Raw genomic sequence first — 16945 nt, 5'->3', positions numbered from 1 at the left:
TCAACTGTTTTGTATATAGCCCAGTACTACCTACCTATCTCAATACTACATTATTACCATTAATAATGATAGTAGAAGCACAAAGATTGACAAAACTAGGATTAAAATAATTCATACCTCCAGAAACTAGATCTTTGTTGTTCTTTGAAAAGATTGTTTGTGTGTGGGGGGGGGTTCATATGGATTTTGGGGAGCAAAATATTCCACCAGGATGGGATAAGTGTTGTTTAAGCAAATGATTACTTACATTTTCCCATCAAAACTGGAACTCACAGTCCAGAATCAATGACCGCTTTTAAATGAGAAAAGACAATTGATTTTGTTTTAAGCCCTATAGAAATACAGTGACTGTTGTTTTATATAGTCTGTAGGTTCCAAATTAGAAGGGTTCAAAAACTGCTACATCAGGGTTAAAACAACTTGGGATTTGAAAACAGTTATATTTTGTTCAAGAATTGTTGTAGAATTGAAGGAAAAACTTCAAGGGCATTGCGAGCAACTTCTCACTTGTTGCAGGAATTAGAAAGCAAGAGTATCCGCAAATACAAAAGTTCCTACCTTAATTCAATTATTATTGAATTAATAATTAATTCAATTATTGAATTCTTATTTACTATCAAAATGTTTCTCCTACTGTTCAACTAAAATCTATGCTTCTGTAAGAAATCTAAAGAAACATCTGGCTTTCAAATGTTACTAAATTCTCAGCCACCATGGGTAAAGTTGTTCAGCAATATCTGAAAAACTACAGATGCTGTACTCCTGCCTAAGGATATTCAATCTAGTCCTTCTAGAGCACAGGTATCAAACTTGCCACATCATGTTGCCATCACGTGATGTTTCGCAATGTTTTTCCCATTCGTGGAGATGGGGTGGTTGTGACCTGAATATGATGCCTCCGGCCCCCGGGCCACCAGTTTAACACCCATGTGTAGAATCTAGATGAAACAACAAGGATACTGTTGGTATTTGATGGACCTATACAGTATTTCACATCCTCATAATTTGTATTCTTATTTGTTGATTATAAACCCACAGGATGAAAATCATAGCACAATGTATGCTTTGAGAATGAACTTGAAGTGCTTCCAATTTTAAGCAAAAAAAAAAAAAAACTTTCTAAAGCACCCCATCCTTTTTCAGTTTTCCAGAGAGTCTGAAGACATATGTGGCTGCATTAAATATAATGAGTTAAACTACTAGATCTGTTTTAAGCTTATGCAGAAACCTTTGGTCTGCTTTAATGAATTGCAAAGAAGTACAGAGCCAATGCAAGTGCTAAAGCTGTTCCTCCAAATTATTTTCAAAGCATGCAGAATGCTAGAAGACAATACACTTCTAGCTAACTTTTCCTAAAGCGTTTCAAATTGAAACCTTCACAGAAATACTCCATGCAGAATTGCAAGCATGAAGTAACTCATTTCTTTAAAATCCAAGGAAAAAACTGACTGCTTTTGCCATTGTCAACCTTCCTTGCTGCTCATTTATACTTCTTCAGGCTATAACTATACCAATGTCACCCATCCATAAGTGAAGAAACAAATGGCAGAGAGCAACTTGTAATTAAAGCAGTCAACCTCTCAGTAGTATGTTGCATAAAGTCTGCCTTTAGGAGTTTCCAAACATCACATCTTTTACTAATCTTTGAATGTGGAGAATGAATAGAATGCTGAAGAGAAGTCTTCCTATAATTGTAGACTGGAGGAATCAAAATGAGTGAGCTGAAAGACAGAGCCAAACAATTTTGTTTCCCCAGCTTTTAAAAAAAAAAATCCTTCTTCCCAGTTCCTGAAGGATAGACAGAATTTAGTCACCTTTCCTGTCAAGTTATGCCTAAAACAACTTCATCAAAGAGCCCTTAATTTATTTACTGAGAATTCAGGGGAAGGATTTATATAATTACTCAAGTTAGATTCCCTTCTCTCACTTCTTGCTATACAGTTTAATTATTTTGGAACGGCAACACTCACTCCTGCTGCTTCAGCATGCATCAAGATTAATGTCATTTTGCCATATTAATTAAACTCTTGACAAAATGGAAAGTTAGGGCTTCAAAAAAAAAAACCTGAGGCTCAGTGATTCTGTCAGTGTTTCTGAGGGATTTTTTCCCCCTTCAGAGATAAGATTATGACTCATACATACAGCCAGTAAAACAAATCGTTTGGATGGACACTCCTCTATAATGTATGATTTTCCCCTACAAATAGAAACATTTATCTGTTTAAGCAGGAAAAAAAATCCATGAAGTCATTCCTCTTGTTATCATATACTATATGGAGTAAAGCTGCAACTGACAGAAAAATGTCACTAGCAGACATAAATACAATAATTTGGAACTACAATTTGCATTTCTTTTTTCTCCATGACAGGGGGCGAATGCAGATTTATGTATTATATAAATATTTATATCTTCCTTCTAGTGCTTATATACCATTCAGAACAGCTTACAATATTTAACATCAATTATAAAATGCATTCTAGAAATTGATGGAGCATCCCAGTTCATCTCAGTGTCATGGGATGGGGGGAATGCACATTGTGGTGTCATTGTGATTTGTACCAGATGCCTGTGTCTCCTCTATCTTACCTGGTTTATATCTCTGTTGATACTTTCAAGCAGTGTTTTAAAATCCGAACAAGGGGGTTTTTTGGTTGTGGAAGTAAGAGGAATAGTCTTCCATGCTGCATATGAAGATTAATGAGAACGCATCCTTAATCCCTGATATTTTTATATAGATAAAAATAGAGAGTAAAACAAATGATCACAAGGCACAATAAACCAAAAGCCAAGGCATCAAACATCTTTCTCAAACTGATTCTAAGGGACAACTTGAATCACTGTAATTTAGTATCCCCAAATCTGTCCTACACAAGTAGTCCTAAATAATGCCATATTTGATGCTATCAAAGGCTACTCATAAATCAGTGTACCAACAAGAACATATTCTTTCTTATGTAGTTCTTCATAAAGATCAACCAGGGATGCCCTTCAAAAAGGACAACCAGGGATGTTTCCGAATATAAACTGGGTCTGAAGCCAGTATGGATACAGAGTTTGTATCATTTTTAGGGTCTTTGGCACTCTCTGAGCTTCATGGATTTCTTCAGATGTTTCTCCCAAAGGTGCTTTTTCAGGCGGCAACTGGACTTTCTTGTTTTTTCTTTGAAGACGTTTCACTTCTCATCCAAGAAACTTCTTCATCTCTGACAGGATAGTGGGGAATGGAAGGATTTATATTCCTTGCAGACAGCTGGCCATTTGCATCCTTTTAGAGGGTCATTGAAGCACTTGGAAGTTTATCTGGGTCCTCAGGGTTACCTGGGTAGTGCTCCTGGTTCCTGTAGTCTACAATTTTTCTCTGGAAATCCATTCCTACCCCCACACTTTTCAAAGGGTTTTCATCTCAAATTGTATAGCTAAAAGTCTGTAGAGATTCTCAGTCATCCAAGTTATGGTTGTCCCAAAGGTGCTTTTTCAGGAGGGAACTGGACTTTCTTGTTGTTGTTTTCTTTTCTTTGAAGATGCTTCACTTCTCATCCAAGAAGCTTCTTCAGCTCTGACAGGATAGTGGAGAATGGAAGGATCGGATGACTGAGAATCTCTACAGACTTTTAGCTATACAATCTGGGATGAACACCCTTTGAATGGTGTGGGAACAGAACTGAAGAAGCTTTTTGGATGAGAAGTGAAATATTTTCCAAGAAAAAAACCAATAAACTCCACTTGCCTTTTGGAAAAAGCACCTTTGGGACATTTCCTTAGTGTAGCTTCTTCAGTGAAATCAAGAATTAGCACCCAGCACCCTTGATCAGAAGCTCAAGCCTAGTAGACACATGTTGCATCATGTCTCTGGAGTGCTATAAATGCATTCTAGCTACCAGTGGGACATCTGGAAGCTTCAGAAGTCAGAGCAGATAAAATAGTTATCATGCTGTAGATTCCATCCCGTGGTGGTCACTATTGCAGGGCACAAAATATGTGACTTGTCTGTTTGTTTGTTTTTTTAATTTTAAAAACAAACTTTATTCAATATAAAAAGATAAAAAATTGTACAAAACGTTCTTAACTCTAAAGAAGAAAATACAATTCTAAATTACATATTATACTAAAACTAACAAACAGGATTATCTATCTATAATATTTAAACATGTGAATATATATATACATTAACCTTAATTTCTTAATGACAGTGTATATTTGTTACCTTTAATTTCTTACTGTATTTGACTTTAGTTTTTTTTCCATCGTTTAATCCATTCATACCATCTGTCCCATATTTGGTAATACTGTGAGTCTTCCTTGTCATTTAATTTTAAAGTTAATCTATCCATTTCTGCACATATAAATATCTTTTGGATATTGTCTGGGTTTAATAAGAGCCAAACTGTCACCTGTCCCATTTGCACTGCTGCCAGGAAATTAGTCTGGGATGAGAGATTAACTCTTGGCATATACTACCACATTCTTTGCTCGTCCCTCCCAGGAACATTTCCCCCTTCTCCCTGCTGCCAAAATGAGGCAGCACATAACAAATCAATCTAGAGTTCTCACTCAAAGCACAAATGACCAAGCTCAAATTATTCTATTTTAGACACATTATGCAAAGACCTAGGTCTCTGGAGAAGTCTATAATACTGGGAAAGATGAATGGAAACAGAAGAAGAGATGACTAGCAGCAAGGTGGAGGAACAAAATTACAGTAGCAAATGGATATTAACTAGCAGTTGTTATGTGAACCTATATTCCCAGTGCTACCTGACTCTGGGATGCTGCTGTGAATAAGATTTTGAGGCATATAGCATTGAATTATGTTCGGTTTCAGCTTTTAACATTTTATTTATTTATTTATTTATTTATTTATTTATTTATTTATTTATTTATTTATTTATTTTGTCAAACATGTACAAGAGAACAGGAATAAGTATAAGCATGGATATGAACACAGAAAATGGGTTCTAATAAATGGAAACAGTAGGACAGGGACGGTAGGCACGTTGATGCGCTTATGCACTCCCCTTAGGAATGGGGAAAAGTCAACAGTAGACAGTTTAAGGTTAAAGTTGTGGGGGTTTTGGGATGAAACCACAGAGTCAGATAGTGCATTCCAGGCATTGACCACTTTGTTGCTGGGTCGTATTTTCTGCAATCGAATTCGGAGTGGTTTACCTTGAGTATGTATCTATTGTGTGCTCATGTATTATTGCGGTTGAAACTGAAGTAGTCATTGACATGCAAATATTTCCAGAGAATGATCTAAACTACTGCTTGAGGCAACAATATTGTTAGGTATGCAAACAGCAATAAAGCTATAGATTGGGTATACTGGGATATTTTTCCTAGGTTTTTTTTTTCCAGTGTGTAGAAAAGAGAGGAGCTGTTTGTTTTAATTCTAAGTCACTATTTGCACTGAAGATAGTTAATTACTACATTCTGTGTATCAGTGATTGTGGCTAGAGTGGTCCTCATTTCTTTATGTGATTCCAAATTTATCACAGGTCATTGCAGGGATCATGTTAAGAGAAAAATAGCATTTGGCTTGTATGTGCAACTCCAAATTTGAACTTTATAAGAAAGAGCACAAACACAAAGAGAAAATGCATCCGCTTTTAGTGATTTCTCCTTTCTGAAACTAGAATAAATCTAAACAAAATTATTTTGCTATCTTTTGAAATCAGAAAAATCTGAGTACTTTATTACATACTTAAGGACACTTCAGAGAAAGAAAGAAAGAAAGAAAGAAAGAAAGAAAGAAAGAAAGAAAGAAAGAAAGAAAGAAAGAAAGAAAGAAAGAAAGAAAGAAAGAAAGAAAGAAAGAAAAAGAAAGAAAGAAAGAAAAAGGAAGGAAGGAAGGAAGGAAGGAAGGAAGGAAGGAAGGAAGGAAGGAAGGAAGGAAGGGTGGTGGTGGTAATGATAGAAAAAACTTTTTCCATCTAAAATGCAAAATTTCAAATCCAGTACTATCTAGCAAATAATTCTGGAAAAATTGCCAGGAATCATCCTCACTTTCAGGTTAAATTTAATTTAACCCACTTAAAATTAATTTGCCTCCATCTAGGCAACAGCTACTAAAATCCAGATACTTAAGAAAAAGGAAGTAAAAAGAGCTAGAGAGGTTTTCTACAGAGTATTCAGTGACCCAGATATAAAACCCAAAGGTAGATAAGATGGGAAGGATATTTTAGATAATGGAAAAGATAAATTATTTCCAACTTAGCTGATTCATACAGTTCATCAATATAGAATTCATTATGCTCTTCAGATCCAGATGATATATTAGCCAGCAAGGTAGCTCAGCAACACAAGACCTGTGATTTCTAAGTTATAAAACCATGAGAAAAAGGCCAATTTTACAGGCCTTGAATAATATTTACATTAAGTTGTATCTTCTGCAGCACATTATATCCATTTCCTAATAGCTTTGTTGGTTATTAGGTAAGATAATGTGTAAAAAAAAAAATGGCTAGCATACAGGTAGTCCTTGATGTATGACTACAATTGAGCCCAAAATTTATGTTATTAAGTGACATGTTTGTTAAGTGAGTTTTGCCTCATTTTATGACCTTTCTTGCCTCAGTTGTTAAGTGAATCACTGCAATTGATAAGTTAGTTTTTTATTTTATTTTATTTTTTTCAAATTTATATGCCGCCCTTCTCCCGTAGGACTCGGGGCAGCTCACAAAATAAAAACAACACAATCCAAGTGCTAAAATTAGTCAATTAAAAACCCCAGACAATTAAAAAACCTTGTGGCAGATCAGGGAATTTGCTGAAAAAGCCATGTCTTCAGCTCGGCGCGGAAAGTGCGGGGGTCAGGGGCTGTCCAGAGTCCGGTGGGTAATCCATTCCAGAGGGTCGGTGCAGCCACAGAGAACGCCCTCATCCTGGGGGCCACCAGCCGACATTGTCTGGCTGACGGCACCCGGAGGAGGGCAGTCCTATGTGAGCGCACTGGGTGGTGGGAGGCCAGTAGGAGATGGTTCTGCAAGTACCCCGGGCCCATGCCATGAAGGGCTTTATAGGTAAGTACCAGCACCTTGAAGCGGATCCGAAGGGCCACTGGCAGCCAGTGCAGCTCGCGCAGGAGTGGTGTTACACGAGCGTAGCGGGAAGCTCCCATAACAACCCTCGCGGCCGCATTCTGGACCAGCTGGAGCCTCCGGGTGCACCCCAAGGGCAGCTCCATGTAGAGTGCATTGCAGTAATCCAAACGAGAAATGATGAGAGCATGAGTAACTGTGCGGAGGGCATCCCTGTCTAGGAAAGGGTGTAACTGGCGCACCAGGTGAACCTGTGCAAAAGCCCCCCTTGTCACGGCTGTCAGATGATCCACCAAGGATAGCCGTGAGTCAAGGAGGACACCAAGATTACGAACCCTTTCAGAGGGAGTAAGCAACTCCTTCCCCATCCGAAGTGATGGGGATATTAGATCATGAGATGCCAGTAGCCACAGCCACTCAGTCTTGGAGGGGTTGAGTCTGAGCCTGTTCCTGCCCTTCCAGACCCGTACCACCTCCAGGCACTTTTGTTGTTAAATGAATCTGGCCTTCCCGTTGACTTTGCTTGTCAGAAGGTCACAAAAGGTTATCACATGACCTCAGGACACTGCAACCGTCATAAATATGAAACAGTTGCCAAGCATCTGAATTTTGATCACCTGATCATAGGGATGCTGCAAAGATCGTAACTGCGGAAAAACGGTCATAAGTGACTTTTTTCAGTGCTGTTGTAACTTTGAACAATCACTAAAGGAACTGTTGTAATTCGAGGACTACCTGTATAAGCTTTATGTGATCACATTGTGTATCTTTAAAACAGCAACTCATAAATGTGACGAGTTACATGTTTTCTTTACAACAGTAACATAAAGGATTCTATCCACTATTACAATTGTCAACAGGGACCCTCAATGGCAAATAAAATAACCAGATTTTAGACCAAGATAGCATTTATGGAGGGCTAAACTGGAAATGATATCAGGAAATCTGGTTATCTGAAATCACTCCTTGTTTTTCTCTTGTTATTTGGATTCCAGATCCTTTAAATAGGCGCAATGTATCCATATTTACCTGGTATTAATCTTGTACATCCAGCCATCCTTTTCTTTCATTTCCATTCCAAAAGAAAGAAAGAAGAAGAAAATTAATTACTATAGATTGTTCATATGCTTGGATACCTGAAAGAATTATACACAGAAGTGGTATTCAGTCAGTTTGGACCAGTTCAGGCGAACCAGTAGCGGCAACTGCCGCCTACCTACCTGGACATAATGCCGTCCTATTTAGGCACATTTTCGAGGCTGGGTGCATGCGCGGAAGGTACGAGCACGAGCAAAGCACATGCACAGAAGGCCGGGTGCATGTACAGAAGGTGTGCATGCAGAGAGCATGTGTGTGTGTGCATCAAGGGTAGGTTCTACTTACCTTTACTACCAGTTCGCAACGGGAGAAGCTTCTGCGCATGGACAGATCACCAATGATGACATCCGGGATGGTGGGCAGGGCCTCCTGCCGGTTTTACTATCGGTTCTTGCAAACCGGTCCGAACCGGGGGCAACCCACCACTGGTGTGCATGGGGCGAACCAGTGGTAAGAATATGTGAAACCCACTGCAGACTATACAGATATACAGTATTTGTAAAACAGTTTATGTTTACACATTTTTTGAAAGAAAATAATAATTTGAAAACATTTTAAAATCATTTTCACGGCCACTGTTACAGTTCATCCATGGAGTTGTCTCATCTCCCCATGAATGCAGATGGAACAGAATGGGTTATAAACCAAATAAGCACACAGTATCTCGGAGATGGGGGAAATCAGTTGCACTTCTGCATATAGTTAGGAATATTACTAACAGCCGCTTCTGGAAGTTTGTACCTATATCAAATTTGCTTTCATTTTTGCCTGGTATAAATCAATGTTGACATAAATAATACAACTGGCATACATGTTTTACATACAAATTTCTTTCAAGTGAAATTCTTTCAGTCTCCAGGATTTATTTATAAAGAAACAAACTAATACAACAAAGGACTCAAGGCGAAAGCATTAAGACAAAATCAAACTAAATCTTACTAACCCAGACTATTCTTTTGTCATGACTCATATATCTTGCAAAATATTTACATTTTTAAAGCTTTTGTAAATGGTGGAAAGTAACCTTGGGAAAGGCATAGTGTTCCAAAGAGTAGGGACCCTCTCCATGATCACATGGGATGGGTAATAAAAATGATCCCTGAGTTAGTTGGATGCCAATAAATAAAGTGTCTAAATGTGATAACAAACACTTTGAACTGGATCTGGAAGTAAACTCAAAGCTAGTGTAATGGCCACCAACTGGAATCTGTTAGTTCCAGTTATCAGGCCCTCTTTTGCATTGTTTTCAAAGGCAGCCCATGCTTAATTCAAGGTAATAAAGACATGAATTATTCCTGCCAAGAAAACTCAGCCTTGAGAGTTTTCAGAACTGATAGTGGGTAAAGTGAAAGGAAAGGGAACCAAAGACAGACAATACTGGATTAGGACAATCTGACCCAGCTGAATGTGTATTGTAGAAACTTACATATACAAAATAGATAAAAACTGATAAACTAAGATTATGAGAGAAAGTAACAGAAAGTGTGCAGGATTGTTTTAGGAAAATCTGGGTGGAATCTACATATGATAATAGGATAATAGAAATCATTATTACTTTTGAAGCAATCACAATTTAGAATACAGATAGTCCTCGAAGTACAACCACAATTGAGCCCAAAATTTCTGTTGCTAAGCGAAACGTTTGTCAAGTGAACTTTTGCCCCATTTTACAACCTTTGTTAAGTGAATCGCTGCAGTTGATAAGTTAGTAACATGGTTGTTAAGTGAATCCAGTTGACTTTGCTTGTCAATAGGTCACAGAAAGTGATGACATGACCCTGGGACACTGCAATCGTCATAAACGTGAATCAGTTGCCAAGCATCTGAATTTTGATCACATGACCAAGGGGATGCTGCAGTGTGAAAACTGGTCATAAGTCACTTTTTTCAGTGCTGTTATAACTTTGAAAGGTCACCAAATGAACGAGGACTACCTGTATTTCTCATCCGAATTAAGTCAAACACAAGTTATTTGCCATATATTTCATTTACCTTTCGTTTTTTTTTATTGGAAGAAAGGTAATGAAGCTCTTTGGGGAGAAAAATGATGGAATTTCTCCCACAATATGTTCTTCTGCATCTTTGTTTGCCTATGTCAGAGAGAAAGATTGAATCTCTCTGAGTGTAGCTCATCTATATGTGTCAGTATCACACTGTTTTTAGCCAGGAGGAAGAATCTGACAGCGCAGGAGACGAGGAGATAAGAATGGCATTTTATTAATTTCTCTGTGTTTTGTGTGAGCATTTGAAAGAGAGCCTGTGGAAAATTCTTTAGTCAAATATAATGTTACAATTATATTGATTAGGTCAGCAGCCAGCCCAACACGGCATGTCTGAAAAAGATTATTCAGGCATTCTTTCCCTCATGGGATTACAGTTATATGGAATTACAGTAAAATTACCCAGCCCTGGGACTGGCATCATCCTTCACTGGCACTACTTTTCTGTAGTGCCTCTGTAAGGGGGAAATATACTGAATGCATATAAGTTTGAATCCCATGTTCATATCTAAACATGCTAATCAAGGGTGAAATCCAGCAAGTTCTGACAGGTTCTGGAGAACCGGTAGCGGAAATTTTGAGCAGTTTGGAGAGCCGCCAAATGCCACCTCTGGCTGGCCCCAGAGTGGGGTGGGAATGGAGATTTTGCAGTATCCTTCCCCTAGAGTGGGGTGGGAATGGGGATTTTGCAGTATCCTTCCCCTGCCATGCCCACCAAGCCACGCCCACACCACATCCACCAAGCCACGCCCACAGAACCGGTAGTAAAAAAAATTGGATTTCACCACTGATGCTAATTTTGGTTGTGATTCGAGTTTGATTTTTGCAGTTCCTCTGTGTCCAGCAGCATGTCCTTTAGTAGAAGTGAATGATTTAAATGTTATGAACAAAGGATACAATTAAAAACTTTACTATATTGGTATTCTTCCCACTTCTTCTTTTCTAGTGCCTTTCCAACTTACCTGGCTAATGTACACATTAATTTAATTAAGCTTAAAATGAAAATAATTTTGATGGATTGTTCCTTCCTTGGAAAGCACCGTGGGTAGTTTTTTAATGAACAGATAATGGAATATTATATACCTGTTTTGTTTAATGTAGCATGTACATGTCTATCAATAAAATAAAAGATTTATTCCCTACATCTTTTTTTTAATGCTCTCATATTCAGTATTTTATAGATTTATTTTAAGTGAATACATTTACTACAGATGTGCCCACTCTTCCTGTTCAGTACAGTTATGCATTAATACAAACTTATATGGGTTTTTTGATCTTTGTAGAAATCTATAAACTGACTTCCATCCATAAAGATAACAAGGTTAGAAAAATATAAATATTATATAATTACAATAAAATTTAAAATAACAAGTGTAAAAACTAAAACACATCAGTAAAAATATATTAAAATAAAATGCCTAGGTCAAAAGGAATGCTATGATTTGGTAGCAAAGAAATAGCATGATCTGTCTTTCTTGGAAGGACACAATTGGGATGAGAGCTCAGCGGTCCTCTAATCTGTAAATCTATAACTATAGATCTCACTGAAAAATAAAGGATTGGCAAGTTGATCTAAGAGGAAGCAAATTGTTCAGGGATTTAAAATTAAATCAGTGCCTTGAATTAGCCTTGAGAATGAAAAATTAGCTACTGTTTTTTTAAAGGAACTTGTATAAATTTGCTAGACCAAAGTTTAATTGCAAATGAAAGGCTTGAAATGTAAGCCAAAAGAAACAGATTAGTCTCTTCTTTGTCCCAAAAGTGTTTTTTCAAAAGGCAGCTGGACTTCCAGGAAAAAACAAAGTCCAGTTGCCTTTTGAAAAAGCACTTTTGGGACAACCATGACTTGGATGACTGAGAATCTCCATAGACATTTAGTCTCTTGATTGTTGTGGGTGCAAAGGAAAGTAGAAATCAATTACTTTCCAGAAAAATGGACATAATGAAAGAAGTTTGGGAAAAAATATGCAACATTCTCAATGAATGTGATCTGGGGGTCCTCTATTAGGTGGCTTAAATGGGTGGGGGAAAACAAGAAGAGAGTATACAGAAAAAATGTTGGATGATTTGTAGATCCAAGAATATTTGAGAATGGTGATTGTTTAGCTTCTTTATATGTTTTGTATATAGTGTTGGTAGATAACTGAAGTGACTTGGTCATTCCGTGTTTGATGGAATGTGCACCTGGAGGAAGAGTGGGAGACTTCTGACAATTCAGAGCTTTCCCAGAGAGAGGCCCAAATTAAGAGGCTGTGTAGTCTCCAACTGGATGGGGAAGGAGGAAAAAGGTTCAGGGTATTCTCACCCTAAAATGTCTCAGGATAGATCTAGTAGAAGCTTATAGCTTTAGTTTGGCAAGATTCTTTCCATCAGGTGTAAACAAGTAAAAGATTGAACTCAATTTGATTTTGCTATATCAACTCTGCATTTGAGCCTGGCACAATGTATGGTTTAAGTATTAGTATATTCATGTAAACTCATAAAAATAATTTTGATTAAAAAGTGTAATTGGTGTCAGAGGTTATGAGAATTATAGGAATGTACTGAGAGGAACGTTAGCCCTAAATATCTGAAAGATAGGAGAAGACACGGTAGCTCATTCCAGTTCAGAAAGTAATTCAAAATATTAAGAGTTTCTAATTTATTAAATTCTCAAATAAATGAAGGTTCCTATCAAGATTCTGTGTTTTGTTCCTAATTTTTACGTTAAAACATCACTGAAAATGTTAATTCTTGCTTCTTTGATCGTATCCTGTTGTAAGGAGTTTAACAACTATTTTGATTGCTTGTGATGAATGATTGAAAGATAAGAATTATAAAATGTTCTGAATCTTTTGGTAGTGCCAAAAAGAGACCTTGGGAAAACAATAATATAGAATAAGGGGAAAAGAAAATGCTACATGAAAAATATTAGAAGATAGATTAACCTCCACAGAGTGAACAAGAAGTAGTGATTAGAAAAGAGAATTTTAAAGCTTCTCAGAAGAATTAAGTGCTACCAATTTGTATGGAGTTATAGAAACAGGATATAGACAAGATGATGAAGTGAAAGACACTATGGATCAAGGAAAAATCATAATAGAGAATGATTGCTACACAAATGGGAATTAGAGAAATATGTTGCATGATGTGTACACAAGGGAAAGTAAATGGAACAAGGAACACTTAAAGTTTAAAGAGGCAGAGAAAATACAGAGTTATTTAATGCAAATAATAATTGTCTTTGAAATGAGTGAAAAGGGTTAGGTTTTCAGCAGAATAAATACAGTAACACTACAAAAAAGGGAAATTATTTGGGGGAAAACTAAACTGTGGGGGATAGTGGAAGTTGTATTTTAAAGCTGTTTATGCAGGCAGACCTCGACTTACATCAGTTCATTTAGTGACCGTTCAAAGACAACATCACTGAAAGAAGTGACATGACTTTTTTTCACAGTTTTTCATTACCGTTTTTCACCTTTGCAGCATTCCCATGATCCTGTGATCAAAATTCAGATGTTTGACAACTGATTCATACTTATGAGCATTGCTGTGTCTCGGGTTCATGTGATCACCTTTTGCGACCTGACAAGCAGCCAATGGGGAAGCCAGATTCACTTAACAACCAGGTTACTAACTTATCAACTGCAGTGATTCACTTAACAACTGTGGCAAGAAATTTTACTCATAAAATGGAGTAAAACTTGCATAGCAAATTCTCACTTAACAACATAAATTTTGCGCTCAATTGTGGTCATAAGTTGAGGACTATATATATATGATATTAATATAACAATGTGTAGAACTGAAAAGAATGTGTTAAATCTTATCACCCAAGACTAAATTATGATGTGAAAGAAATTACAAATGATGTGAACATATTAATAAAGTGGTAGGATGGTAAGTTTAGATTGTACAACTATAGAAATGTTAAAATATTTTATTTATTTATTAAATTTGTTTGCCGACCATCTTACTATAAGCTGTGGTTCACTTATTGAGTGGCTATGCAACTTGTATAACATATAAAGAATCCACTTGTGTCTTATTAAGAACAAGTTCTTTTAACAATGAAAGCAAGAACTCCTGTACTGTACATCAGGGGCGGGTTTCAAAACCCATCGCTACCAGTTCACTCATGGGCATGGGCATGCTCCTGCGCATGCGCAGAAGCTTCTGCGCATATGCAGAAGCGTCCGGGTGAGTGGGCAGAGTCTCCCACCACCGCCGCTACCAGTTTGCCTAATCCGGGGCAAACCAGTAGCAAACCACCACTTCTGTACATGCTGATTAGAAGACCCCTGGTGGCACAGTGGTTAGAATGCAATATTTCATTAACCCTAACCCTAACTCTGCCCATAGCATGGCGTTCAATCCTGATGGGGCTAGATGTTCACTACCATCCTTCCGCAGTCAGTAAAATGAGAACCCAGATTATTGGGGGCAATACACTAACTCTGTAAACAGCTCAGAAAGTTCTATAAAGCACTATGCAGCAGTATATAACTCTGCTATTGTAAGATGTGAAAAGAGAAGAATTTTGACTAAAAGAATGAGAGAGAACTTCGATTGAAAAGCTATTTATTTATTTATTTATTTATTTATTTATTTATTTATTTATTTATTCTTTCATTCATTCAATTTCTGAAGCTGCCCATCTCAGTCAATGACTCTGACCAACCTAAGATTCAAAAAATACATTACAATTAAAAATGCCAAATACATAAAAACAGGGAAAAACCCACTAAAAACATCTATGTTGCATATACAGGGGAGCAACATATTTGGCCAGTTAACAACAGCTAGGAAGTGGGGCCCTGAATACATGCAACATCCCAGGTCATAAACATAGCCTGGTTTTTAGGGCCTTACGGAAGGCTAACATGGTTGGGGTCTTTCTAATCTCCAAAGGGAGGATGTTCCATAGAGCAGGGATCTATCTCAGCTTTGCTGGCTGAGGAATTCTGGGAGTTGAAGTCCACAAGTCTTAAAGTCGCCAAGGTTGGAGACCCCTGCCATAGAACAAGGATCACTGCAGAAAAAGCTCATCTTTTTGTCCCCACCAGCTGACATTCCTTGTCTGATGGGATCTGCAGCATGACCATTCTGCTTCATATGATTAGATGGGTAGAGATTTTGGGGAAAAGGCAACCCCTCAGATAAAGCTATGTGGCGCTTCAGAGGTAACCCCCAGCACCTTGAATCACACCCAGAAATGCACCAATAACGAATGCAGCTCACAAAGAAGTGACTGTATGTGTGCCATGTTTCTGACACAATTTACTGCCTGCATAGCTACACTCTGCACCACTAGAAGTTTTTGAATGGTCTTCAGGGACAGCCTCATATACAGATGTGTTACAGTAGCCTAACCTAGAGATTATGAGGGCATGAGTTACTGTGGTCAGGTCCTCCCCATCCATGTATTAGTGCATCTGGCCCACAGCCTGAAGGTATGCAAAGGCCCTCCTAGCCACGGCTGCCACCTGTTCTTTGAACAGAAGCTGTGAGCCCTGTAGGACCCACACATTACACCCTGGGTCTATTTGAGGCAGTGCAACCCCACTCAGAATTAAAAATAGAAGAGCCTTGTCTCTGGAGAGTCCAAATACCCCCATCCAGTCTCCAACAGCTTCCAGACACTGAGATAGGACATCCACAGCATCACTCAAAGGGCCTGAGGTAGAGATATAAAGCTAAGTGTCATCTGCTAGTGTAGGAGATGTTAATGGATAATAAATGAATGAATAGTGAAAAATATCTGGAAAGTGAGCTATGGTTTACGTTGGCCAGGAGTATGCAGACCAGAATCTTGTTCTTCAGCAGGTCATTGAGAATGTATCAATGTGAGAAAGAAATATTATTTTACGGTGGTTGCTTTTGAGACAGTAAATGAGCTTGAATTCCGTGAACATTTGCTGGAGATGTAATTAAATAAGCAGTTGAATTTTGATTGCTAAATGCTTTTAAAGTGTATTTAATGAAAATAAAGTATTTGTGAGAACAAATAGGATGCATAGTGAATGGTTAAAATTGAGCAAGGTGTAAGATGTTTAAAGTATTTGTAGATTAATTACAGTATATGAATGCTTATAGTGATAGAAATGGGTTTAGTATAGACATGAATGGATGTGGAAAATACATGACATGTATTTCAAAATGCAGACAATATTATGTGATGAGCTTAGAATCCATATGCTTTGCAGTGAATATTACTGTGATGATAATATTACTATATGATAAGTTCTGGTCAATAAACCCCTAAGTACTATATGATGAAGAAAGTAGTATGGATCTGAAAACTGATGTACTGAAGATCAAGGTAATTGTGATTGCACATTTGATGACCAGTTCTGTGGAAAGCAACCTAAACAAGAAAGTGAATTTTTCTGTGCAAAATTTATAGAAACGCAGCATGTGGCCTATTCTAAGGAATAACCCATGGGTTGAAGGAAGCAAAAGTGGATGAGTATGAAAGTGTGTTTATTTCAAATTTCTTACATGGAAATAAAAGCTAGAAATATTGGAAGGCGAAAAAAATAAGTCAAAGGTGGTAGCATTGAGTTAGTGTAGATGTATGTGATCAGACAAGAAGAGACAAGGCCTAAAGGAAATGAGTGATGAAAAAAAAATGGTTTATTTATTTTATTTATTTATTAAATTTATATGCTTTCTGTCTCACTATCCAAAGAGCCTCTAGGTGGTTTACAATGGCATAGATTAAATTCAAAATTGAGTAGTAAGTATGAAATCAACACAGGTTTTATTGTAATATTAAGAGAATGAGTGAAGCCTGAATCCCAAATACATGAGGGAAGAATAAATATACA

At 37.4% G+C, this 16945-nt stretch overlaps 1 protein-coding gene across 1 annotated transcript in view; it reads left to right on the top strand.

The window, feature by feature from the left end:
* The window catches only part of VWDE (von Willebrand factor D and EGF domains), a 325020-nt gene that overhangs the window by 230798 nt on the left and 77277 nt on the right, over positions 1-16945 (top strand). The gene's annotated exons all lie outside the window — the stretch shown is intronic.

Source organism: Pantherophis guttatus, chromosome 1 (assembly GCF_059756535.1).
Source record: "Pantherophis guttatus breed Tessera chromosome 1, ASM5975653v1, whole genome shotgun sequence".
Classification (NCBI taxonomy): domain Eukaryota; kingdom Metazoa; phylum Chordata; class Lepidosauria; order Squamata; family Colubridae; genus Pantherophis; species Pantherophis guttatus.
Note: the sequence above shows the minus strand (reverse complement) of the source record. Positions and strands in the feature narration are given on the sequence as shown.